The following is a 10,552-nucleotide window of genomic DNA, read 5'->3' on the forward strand; positions in this document are numbered from 1 at the left end:
CCTGACCATCCAGAGGGACTCGAACCCCCTGGTGACCACCCAGGGGGACTCAAACCCCCTGACCGCCCATGGGAACTCGAACCCCCTGACCATCCAGGGGGATCCGAACTCCCTGGTGACCATCCAGGAGGACTCAAACCCCATGACTGCCCAGGGGGACTCAAAACCCTGGTGACCGCCCAGGGGGACTCCAACCCCTTGTTGATTTACCAGCAGAGGGATAGGGCATCCCTGCATCCACTCCAGCCCTGGGGAGCATGGCTGCATCCAGCTTCTCCCCTGGTGGACTACACTCTGGAGTTCTGCAACCAGTCAGACAGACAGGATCCCAAGATCTTACCTCCGGAGGCTTCTCCCAGAAATTCTGATGCTGGCTCAGTTCTTGTCATTTGATCCCAGACGAGCCCCTGATGTTAGGGTCTGTGATCAAAGGAATGAGAATGATGCAAGGAGAAAGTCAAGCAAAGCTTTATTTCGTGCCAAGCATCGAAAACCAAACCGACTGGTAGGGGCCATCTCTTACGAAGAGGCAATGACGACGACCTTGACGAGGCTGCACCCTGGACGAGGCCGCTCCCTGGACAAGGCCACTCCCTGGATGACGCCACTCCAGATGACTCCACTCTAGATGACACCGCTCCCCGAACGATGATCCCGACGAGGACAAAGACTACCCCAATGACTACCCCAATGACTACTACTACTCCCCCCACCCACAGACTAACCTTTATAGAGGTGGTTGAGCCTGTCCCACACACAGGTGGCTAATGAGATTCCAACACACAGGGAAAACATCACAGTTATGCTCAGTGGGCAATACGGGTGACCAATTGAATTTCAATTCACCATAGTAAATATACGCACACCCCGCTGATTGGATGTCTCCATCTGGTCTGGCTCACCCCTATATCTGGGGTTTGCAAGTAAGTTCCTCTGGTTAACCAGGCCCTCATACAGGCCCTCACAAAATAAATTTTTAAAAACAAGAAAAAAAAATGCTGGCTGACTGCAATCTGCCTTTCTTTCCAGGGTGCAAAGAGAAAAACATTCAACCAAGAATGCTCTACCCAGCAAGGTTGCCATTCGAAGTTAATAGGGAGATTAAGAATTATCTAAATAAACAACTAAAGGATTTTATTACCACTAAACTGGCCTTATAAGAGATGTTGAAGGGACTTGTTTAAACTAAAAAGTAATGATGTAATTAATAAGAAAATACATAAAAATAAAATCTTAAAGGCAAACGCAACATACAGTATATGTACAGCAGAGGTAATGGGTAAATCACTTATAAAGCTAGAGTGAAGACAAAAATAGTATGTTTAACTAAAACTACAATAAGTAGTTAAAAGATTTATATTTTTAAAAGGTCGTGACATCAAAAACATTAAACATGTGGTTCCCAAAAGTATAGAACTTCAACAGTTTACATCAATGGAAAAGTCATCCACACAGAAAGTCAATAAGAAAACATCAGTCTTAAATGAATCATGTATACTGGGGTGAATGGATAAAGATATAACACACATCAATACTATTCATCCATAAAAAATAATGAAATGGTGATGGTCGTGGTAATATGGAGAACCTTGAGAGTACTCTGTTAAATAAAAGAAAGACAAATACCATATGGTTTCACTTGTATGTAGAATTGAAAAAAAAAAAGAAACTCAGATTCATAGATACAGAGAAGAGATTGGTGTTTGCTGAGGGGAGGAACTTGGAGGCCTGGGAAGGCGGAGGGATGGAGCCGCAGGGTGGGGGGAGGGGCTGCTTCTCTTCTGTCCCCTCCCCCTCCCTCAGGAGCTCTTTCTGACCAGATAATAGCTCTGTGATGTGGGCGTGGGGCTTGTGTCTGCACCTCCACACCCAGGGCTCAGTTGCCTCAGGGCAGCAGTGCGATTGGACACTAATGTCTGATAAGGAAAGAGATGGATAATTATCTCTTCCCTCAGGAATTTTTTATTGATGGTTGACTGAGCTCCAGTCCCACTATCTGGGCAGTTAATGCCATCCTTGCCTTCGTGTGTGGACTGGGGCTCTTCGTCTTCTTACTTTCCTATTTCCAGCCTGATCCATCCTTACCACCAGGCAAGAAACACAAGAAGAGCAGGAAGGTAAGGAACCCTTGGCCCAGACCCAGGAAAGTGTGATTCTATCTTATTTTCTATTATTCTTTCTACTTTTCTGAGTCACTGGAGAGACTCCTGAAATGGGAAAGAATAGAACGGGTATTCCAGGACAAGCCAGACTCGGCAGGGGTTAGAGGGACATGAGGATTTCTCCCTGAAGATATCGGGCCAGAGTCCAGGTGTGGTGGAGGGGTCCAGGACGGTGTCCTGAACACAGTGACCGGTGGCCGAGGACCAGAGGCTAAAAGCTGCCTCGCTAGCAGAGGTCAGGCCCCTGAGCACCAGGTCACCAGCCACTGTCCCAGGACAGGTGTTTCAGGTGAATGTTCCCCCTTCGGGGCTGATTGAGGGAAGTACTGAGCCCAGGGGGTCCAAAGCAGCAGCTAGAGTGGGGATCTGGCCTTGGAAAGTGGGGTCCTATGTGAAAAAGTCCAGCTGTGCCACCAGGTCTGGGATTGTGTGTGTTTCTTGAGCAGAAGAACAGTGGCAAACTTCTCACATAGAATATCCTTCTGTATATTCTTCAAAGAAGGAAAACTGGAAATCTTTGTATCCATTTTGAAAAGGAAATGAGTAAAACTAAAGAAAATCACAGTCCACTCCCCCTTTAGTTAAATGTAGGAAGTCACACTACACATGAACAGTGAGCACCTGCTGCTGGGGCGGGGGAACCATCCTCCCTGTGTTCTTTTATCTCAGTACCAAGCGGAGCCATGGAGAAGGAGCAACAGAAGCCAGAAAAGCCAGACTCAGAAAGGTGAGCATCCTCCACACCCCTGCAGGCCCCAGTTACACTGTCCCCCCAACTCTGATGGGGCAGTCCCACTGTCTCCAGGACACTAGGGCCTGAACCCATCCCTCAGGAAACAGAGCCCTGAGTGGGGGCTCCGGGGAGGAAGAGGGGAAACTGGAAGCTTCCCAGATTGTGCACCAGAACAAAGCCCTGGGGGGCTGGAAACCGGTGTCGCCCAGCAGGGGCCCCAGGGCCTAGACTGGGGGCGGAACCTCCCGTTCCCGCTGTGGACAAGCTGTTCAACTCCACTCAGATTCTTCTGTGAGGCCACATGGTCCTTCCTCCTCCAGCAAGTTCATGAATGAGGAAGCACTTTGGAAAACACAAAGACATGATCCACATCATGACCCCTGTAATCACCGTGCGGGCACATGGCCTTGAACAGTGCTGTTTGGGGCTCCTGAGTCCAATATTCCAAAGGTCTCCCCTAAAGGGACATTGTACACAGCCTCCTCTAAGACCACTGGACCCCGCCTTCCACTGTGACCTGGTCTCCTGTTTCCAGTTTTCAGAGATTGCCTACATGATCTGGAAGAGGTTCAGGACCTGTTCTCCCTTCTGCAAATGTAAAGAATCTGCCCCCTTCTCCCCTGGGTGGGCCTCCCCAAGTCTATGGTGTGGACCCCGCACTGTGGGAAACGGCCTCTGGGGCTGTTCGGTGGGCTGGGAGGAGCCGTGGGACAGATTGTGACCAAAGCCCCAGGCTGAGGGACAGCAGGAGCATCGTGACATGGGTGTGGGGCATGGAGTGCCATGGGGTCCCCTCCCAGCCTTGGGATGCTGCAGGGGCAGCTCACGCCTCCTGTCTCCCACAGTCACCTGGCAAGGGTCTCTGACCAGGGGGGCTTTCACCAGTCCTTACAGCAAGCAGACCCTGGGCAGGTGCACCAAGGGGTGCCAGCTGGAGCCGGTCAGCCATGCAGGGAACCTGTGGAAGACGTTGCTCCCACCGTGGCCTCATCACCTGCTCGTCCTCCGCTGACATGGCCCCCTCAGCCTTTGTCCTCCACCCTGCCAGCAAGACCTCAAGAAGAGCAAACTAACTTAAAAAAAAAATCCTACCAGACACAGTGAGAAAGAACTTTCTTCCAGGTAATTCCTACTGGGCCTCTCTCCTTCCAGACATCTCAGGCCTTGGCCATGCCAGCTACCCCATTTTATCCTTTTCCTGGTGGTGGGAAAGTACCAAGTCCTTGTTCTTGCCTGGCACATTACAGCACAAGTGCCAGCAAGAACACATCTCCCGCCACCCACCAGATGCCTCGTTCTGGTGTGGCCTTACTAACAGACAGATAGAGACTCATAACCCTTCATTTGTCAATCCGGATGTCCAGAAGCTCCTTGAACTACTAATCAGCAAAAGGGTAAAACTGAAGAGTTGGAAGGAGAAAGAAAAGTTTGGGTCAGTTTTCAAACAGTGGTGCCCAGACGACCACGTGAGCTTCTGGGGGACTCTGTGGAAGCTGCTGGGTGCTGAGCAGAGCACCACCTCCCCGCCATCCTTCTAGAACATGAAAAACAAGGCAGAGCCACTGGCCCAACATCACCCGTTCTCATCTCCCAAGGTCTTGGAAGACCACTTGCAATGGAAATGCAACCAGCTCTTCTGGGGTCTCCCTTCTCTGGAAAGTGAGACGCTGGTGGCCACTGCCTTGTCCTCTACTCACTCTTCTCCACTACAGGCTCCCTCTGTTTTATTCAATGGGACCTCTAATTGCTTGCCAGTTCTAAACCAGGATCAAATATCTTCACAGTTTTCCCATTCCCCACCATTGCTCCACTGTGGGATCCAACCCCAACCCTCAAAGCTAAACTTGCCCCAGCCCCAGGTCCCCCTTGCACTATCTGTACCAATAAGACCACCTTCTCTCCCATCCCAGAGGAGGAGCAGTGGAGTATCTTGTGCTGCATCCCAGAATAAGACACAATCCTTCATCCCAACTAAAATGCAATATCTGGAGTGGCCCTTGTTGCCAAAGCAACAAGGAAGGGGGAAGCTTTTACCCACTACGGAGAAAAATTCTCCAAAATTCTTTAGCCAAGTCGCTCCCAAGCTTCTGGAGGACCACCAGGCCTCTCAGGCCCACAGATCAGGTTCCACCTTTCAAGGGGACTTTGTCATCTTTAATATCCAGAAGCCACAGCTTCAGAGGAAGCTCAGCACGGATAAACAGCAAAGCAGCTTGCCCCACAAGATTCAGATGTCTCTGGAACTGAGGTGCCTCAGGATGAATCCCTGTGGGTGAGTCAGGCACAGAGAGAGCAGGGGCTCTCAAGGCCCTTTGTATTTAAAGGCAAAAGCATCCAAGCTACATGGAGGACCAGGTCCAGATACCACAGGAAGTATCAAGCAAGATTCCAACTAGAGAAGAACTTTGGTAAGGGTCTACGGCAGTGTCTGAAGAGGACACCAACAGATCTCTCCAGGATCTCAGCTAGGTTCCCAGTGAAGGTTCTGGGAACCAACTCTGAGGAGTTTGGAAGACCCTTGATAAGGGCCTTGGAGGGTGATCCAGGAAAATACTTAGCCAGGGGGCCAGATAAGAAACATCTAGAAAAAACTTTAAAGGTTAATTTGCACAGGAAATTGGGAAAGATCAGTAAAGGTCTGATCCCTGTGACTGTGCGTCGAACCTCGTTTGTGGCCAGCCATGCTTTTCCCAAGTCCCAACCCCACAAGGCTCTCAGAAATCTAGCACCCTTGGATTGGAAGCCCTGTGGAAACACCTCCTATGAGCTGTCCTTCCTTTGTCCTAACACTCAGCAGAAGCTGGAAACACACATCATAAGTTTTCAAGTGAGGCGTAAGTGGGACCTACCTCTCCAAACTGTTGAGCCCATAGATATCAAACTACGTGAAGCTCAACACTTGCCCGTTCCCCAGTCCCCCTCTCTGTGCTCAGCCACCTTTGCACCTGGGGCCCCCTAAAAAGCCAAATTTTCCAAGTTCTTGGGGAAACCACCTCAGACCCATCCAGGAGAGAAGGGTATAACTGAAAAGTCTGATACCACTTCAGGGAGCTCCCTGCCTGTTCCCTCACCCATATGCGAGCAAATCCAGCAGGCCCTGGGAGGGACTTCACCTGGTGATGGCCATAAGTCCTCAGAGACGTCTTTATTAAGACAGGAGGGCAGATCACCTTCTCAGGCCTCCATTCTCAGCCTCCGAAACAGAACTCTGTACAGCAAGACTGTTATGGGGGTCAGAAAAGACAACCTGGAACCAAGTCCAAGTTTAGCAATGGCCAGGAATGAGCTAAAAGAGGGGGGGGTAGGGGGTCAGGCCTCACCAGACATGGTAGCAACACTGAGGATGAAGCTCAGGTCCCAAACTCCAAGGTCTGAGGGGGCCATAGAGGTGATGGAGGCCAAGAAGGCCCATGCTTGGAAAGTTGTCTTAAGACCCAGGCCTTAAGTTTGTTGGGCTGGCCAACAAACCAGCCATTTATGTGGATCTGAGGAGATCAGGATATCCAGGTGCTAGGAAAAGCCCCTCACCATCTACAGTGTTGGTTGATCAAGATCCAGAGGAGGTAAGCCTTAAAACAAAGGTTAGTAAAGTTGAGCTCCAAGAGAAGATAGAGTCGGAGAATCAGCCTGAAGGCCATACCACTGCTGTGCTTCCTCAAGATTCTCCCAGTGATATCCTCCTTCCAGACTTTGCCACTTGTGTGCTTGTTGAAGACAGTGGCACCAGCGTGCTCCTGCCAGACTCTCACACTAATGCTGTCCTTGCTGCAGACAGCTTGACCACTAAAGAGTCACCATCCTGTTCCCAAACTGAGTGTGCCAGTGGAGAGTCACCAGCTTCCCCGGTGTCACATAACCTTAGCTCAAGTGGATCAAGCAGTAAGGGGCAGCAAGAGCCCTGTGGACCAAAGGTTGAGGAACCAAGTGACAGCCAGAGCAACAGTGAGACCACTGATGAAGGAAACGACCAGAAGAGACCCAAGCCAGAAGAGAATGAAGACAGGTGTGCAGAACCTTTGGAAATCAGGACTTCCCAAGCTAGTGAGATAGGCCACCCTCCCCAGGTCCGAGGATGAGGAGAGAGCCTTGGGAGAAAATACCTCCAGCTCATGCCACCAGAAAAGGGACATGTTTTTCCGGCAAGCCACTTTAGACAAAGGATGAAAAATTTTCTGCAGTGCCTTAATCCCAATAAAAAAAGCAAAGGACTGGAAGGCCCCCTTCAAAAAGGCAAGCCTGCACTGGCTCCTCCCCAGAGCTGGGTGCCAGTTAGAAGCAGATCGGTTATGGACAACAGGGCTGCCAAAACTCAGACGATCGTGACAGCTGTGGGACAAATGCTGGTGGAAAAATTGGGACTCCACCAAGGAATTTGGGCCTCAGATATATCAGCACAAGGAATTACAGGCCCCAGTACACAGGCATTCTTGCCCCCACAGGGCTTTTGCCTCCACAGACCAGAAGACAGTGATTGGAGGGATAGCCTCCAATTAGCAAGGTACCCCCAAGGGTCATAGCTGCCCTAGCAAGAGCCAGCTGACCAGAGACAGGAATGGCGAATGGGAAAGCCTCCCCAGGGACCTGGGGCCCCCAGGCAGACACAACCAGCACTAGCCGATGGTGGCAGGTGTCTCAGGTTGACTTCACCATTATCCTACATGCAGTCTTCAAAAATATGTCTCAACTTAGGCAGAGAACGTTTCACACATCTTTCCTGGTCAGAAAGACTTCCTTCAAGAAAAAAATCGAGTATATGCAAAGAAAGGCCATTTTTTTTCTCACATTAGCACATCTTCTGTGTGCTAATGCCTTCCCCATGCCACAATTTTTATTGTTTCCCAAAAATTTATGTTTGGTTTTTTTCTCATAAGTGGTGCTCTACTTTGTGTGTACCCTGCTTGGGAGGGAGTGGAGAGGATCAGGGTTTTTTCTCCCTGAGTGCCTGCTTTGGCTTCCCCAGAAGAAACAGGGCCTTGGAGGGCCAGTGACCTCGGGGTCCACCTCCACCCCCTTCCTCACACAACTTCCATTTCCACGACAAAGTGAACAAGACCCAGAATGGGACCTAGCTCTGCCCATCCTCTCCTGCTTTCCCTCCACCTGAAATTTGTGTGACTGTAGGGAGTGTCTGCTGAGGCAGAAATCCCGCTTAGGCTCCAGGAAGACAGAGTCCTAGATCAGAGTGGGGTCCACAGTTGGGAGACACAAGGCTGGCCCTGAAGGCAGAAGTGAGAAGTCCTGCCCCCGCCCCTGTCTCCTGTGGGGAGAAGAGAACGGCCACCCCAGGAGCCTTCTCTTCCCAGAGAATCCCATCTTAGCTCCATGCAGCCCCTCTTACACTCAGAACAGCAAGGGGCAAGCTCGCTCCTGGAGCTGAAGGTGTGTGGGGTGCCACAGAGACCCCCAGGCAACAGCCTGCCCAGCCCCAGGGCACTGATGGGGCCTGCTCACCAGCACCCCCCTTCCGCTTCTGGAGGTGGAGGCGGTGAGGCTGTAGGCAGGGAGACCCTGTGCTTAGGGTGGGTTAAGTGACAGTGTAAGCCCATGCCTGGTGTGATGACTGAGGATCCTTGGTGTCCCACTGCCACCTACGGGCCCAAAGGGGAGAAGTTAGAGGCCCTGGGACTGTCCCCACAGGGTTTCCACTCCACTCCAGCTGCCATGTCCAGGGGTGGGATGGTGGAGGGGGTGGGGTGGGGGTTGTACAGAAGCCACCTGAGCTCCCACATGGAGGGCCAGGTTCCCAGAGGCAGAGGTTCCCAGAGGCAGCAAGGTCTTCATGCAGAGAAGTAAACTTCTGCACAATTTGATAAGCTTGTAGGACTGTGGGCCCTGGGATGGACTTGTGGTCTGTGACCTTTACGTACACGTGTGGCCCAAAGATGGCTCCCAGGGGTCTGGTGGGGGAGGCCAAGGGACTGGCCTGGCTCCTGGTCATGGTTATCCCAGAGCCCAGACGGGTAGGAGGACAGGATAGGGCTTGTCCCACCCCGGCTGGAAGGGACGTGTCCAGAATGAGGGTGCAGTCCAGGAGGGCCTCCCCCTGAGTGCCCCGCTCCCAGCCCAACATCGTCCTCCAGAGCTCCCCATACATCACTCAAATGGTGGAGAGTCCCACTCCAGGAGAGATCCCCCATCCAGATGGCAGCAGACATGGTCCCACCCTCATGCTGTCAGGATACCCCATGTGGGAATGTTTCTGGGGTGGGGGACAAATTGGGTGCAGTCCTGCTCTGTTGCAGCTTCTCCCTGGAGCCAGGTCCTGCCTCTAAGTCCCCAGGGTGGGCCAGCAGTGACAGTGTAGTCAGGACCTGGGGGAGGTGGTACAAGGACAGACAGCGCCCCAGACCCTTGGAAGCTCAGGAGAGTGTGACCCAGAGCAGAGTCCTGAACCTGGCTGCTGCTAGATCCTCCCAGTGGCATGAGTTCTGGGAGTTGAGGAGTTGGATGTGCACACCACGCTCCTGCTGGTAGAAGTGCCGCAGACAGGAGGCTGGTGGAACAGCCAGAAACAGGAAGGAGCAAGTCCCCTTGCCTTTCTCCTGCCAGATGGTACAAGAAGGTCAGAAAGGGAAAGCCCCATGCCAAGACACCTTGTGCAGAGACCTCTGACAGAGACCCACACCAAGACCTCCCATAGAGACTCATACATAGACCCACACTGAGACCTCCCACAAAGACCCACACAAAGCCCACACAGATCCTACACAGAGACCTCTGACAGGGGCCAACATCAAGAACCCTCATGAACACCATGTCCAGGGATGATCCTCAAAGCCCTCCCACACATACCTTATGCAGAAACTCACAGTGGCCAACACCAAGAGACTTCACAGAGACCTGTGACAGAGATCCACACAGACTTATCTCAGACACACCTCAGAAACCAATCTGAATACCCACACATAGCTCTGCAGAGCCCATACAGGGCCTCCCAGTGCCCTGCAGACACCAAGGACATACCTTGAACAGAGGCCTGACCTCCATTCTTAGGAGCCCAAGTAGCCACCTAGTGACAGGCCCCGCATGGATCTGAAACCACTTAGCAAACTGGCAGTGCAGTTGTGCTCTACAGAGAAAAGGCTTGTGTATTTTTTATTACTTATGTAAAGACTTAGATTTCCCACGTAAACCTGAAAAATCCTTTCCTTCACAGATTTTCATTAGCTTGAGCTCCCATGCACAGTTTAAAGAATCAGAAACTAAAAACAAACAAAACTTTGCCATCGACTAATGAGGGAAGAACTCTTATTTGTCCAGTTTTAGCTACAGTTTAATGAAATGGCCTCAGGGGTCACGTTCTTTATTTTGTTAGGGACAAGTCCCTCCACCCAAAGTGACTTCTTCACGTTGGAAACGCTGTAGGGAGGCCTGAAGTCACTGGAATATGGGATGGAGTGAACCAGCAGAGAGGCCACTGACTCAGCTGTATAGACACCATGCTCTTTGGCCCAGAGCAGGTTGTGGTAGGTTTGTGAGGCTTGCTTTATTTTTAAATCAAAGAACTCACAGTGTCAAACACATGAAGCTGTTTAGAGACAGTTCAGCAATATTTCTGTTATTGCCTTTGTTTTGTTTATATTTACTGTTAACAACATAAAATAATTATATCTTTTTCTTTTTGTTCCTTTTAAAATATGATAGTATCCTTAGATGA

General features: G+C 51.0%; 1 pseudogene; it reads left to right on the top strand.

Moving 5' to 3' along the window:
- The first annotated feature begins 1,925 nt into the window (after window positions 1-1,925).
- On the top strand, window positions 1,926-7,701 carry LOC123936043 (annotated as a pseudogene).
- The last annotated feature ends 2,851 nt before the right edge of the window (window positions 7,702-10,552 follow it).

This window comes from Meles meles, unplaced genomic scaffold (assembly GCF_922984935.1).
Source record: "Meles meles unplaced genomic scaffold, mMelMel3.1 paternal haplotype, whole genome shotgun sequence".
NCBI classification, from domain to species: domain Eukaryota; kingdom Metazoa; phylum Chordata; class Mammalia; order Carnivora; family Mustelidae; genus Meles; species Meles meles.